Consider the following 1,520-nt stretch of genomic DNA (forward strand, 5'->3'; position numbering starts at 1 on the left):
TGCTACATATGCAGCTGGAGCCATGGGTCCCTCCATGTGTACTCTTTGGTTGGTGGTTTAGTCCCTGGGAGCTCTGGGTGTTCTAATTAGTTGATTGTTGTTCCCCCATGGGGTTGCAAACTCCTTCAGCTCCTTCAGTCCTTCCCTGAATTCATACATTGGCATCCCCCCCGTCAGTCTAATGGTTGTCTGTGAGTATCTGCATCTGTTTGGGTCAGGTACTGGCAGAACCTCCCAGGGAACAGCCATAGCAGGATCCTGTCAGCAAGCACTTAAATGCTTCATTATAATGAAGAATTTTGAAAAAAATATCTATCACTCAGATGTTACTGAATAAATCTCAGTCATTTGCACACATCTTTCTAGCAAACCTTCCCAATATGGAATTCTTCAAATTACATTTCCCCACTTGTCAAGCTTTCATGGAATAATTTTGTAACCTACTCTGGACGTCAATAGCAGAACATATATAGACAGACATTTCAACTTTAGGAAATTCCAGTGTGATTCAAGGTAGAGTAAACTACTGCCAGTGATTGTATGCTGTCTTCAAGCCAGAAATGCATCAGTTTAGATGGAGATAACAGGTAAACAATCTATCTACCTCATCAAACCTAAAACACTGTGTAACTTCACTTAATGTTAACTGACTTTTCTGATGTTTGGATTGATGGAGAAAACAAATGTAATAAACACTAACTAAAGTTAGCCAAGTTGTGATTCATAAGGATAAATAAGCACATTCCAAACATACACTCAGAATTGTTTCATAATATCCATTTTGGAGATCGAGTACTTTGTAAATGGTTTGCAATCTGTGAAAATACAATGTTGAAGTCAAAAGTAAGAGCTGTGGAAAATAACCTACAGGAAATGAATATTCGAACAGTTGGCCATTCCAAGGGTTGTCATTTGTACATAATTGTATGCTATATGGCTGTATGGGTAAAAGAAAGGGTTTAAATCTAAACACTTGATGTAATTGATTGATTTTCAAATTTGGTCCACCCATAATGATTTATCTATGAACAATAGAAGACTTAGCAGGCAACCACATTTCCATCAAATGATGCTGCACCCTAGTCAGAAATGATTGAAACAGAGATGCTCCCTGCCTTAAGCTATCCCCCTCTGTTTCTCTTGCCCATTAATTTGGAAATGGTCTCTGCATATAGCTAGTAATAAAAGGCAAAGAATATGGGGGTCTAGGGTATGTTCAAAGATTCAAGGAAAACTAACTAAGAAAATAAAGGAATGAAATAAATACACAGAGAAGAGTAGTTAACAAATAGAATCCAGAAAGAGTCTCCATATCTAGTTATTGTATGTTTAATGAAACATTCATGTCTTTCAAAATTTTTTCAATTTTGGTGAACTAAATCAAGTTGGATATAGAGAAACCTTGACAATGATACTTTTAAAGGAAAGGCTGATATTCAGGTCATGTTAAGATTCAAAAAAAAAATACAAAATATAAGAATTTTTCTTTTTTTTTTTTTTTTTTTTTTTTTTTTTTTTTT

Source organism: Mus pahari, chromosome X (genome assembly GCF_900095145.1).
Source record: "Mus pahari chromosome X, PAHARI_EIJ_v1.1, whole genome shotgun sequence".
In the NCBI taxonomy this organism is placed as follows: domain Eukaryota; kingdom Metazoa; phylum Chordata; class Mammalia; order Rodentia; family Muridae; genus Mus; species Mus pahari.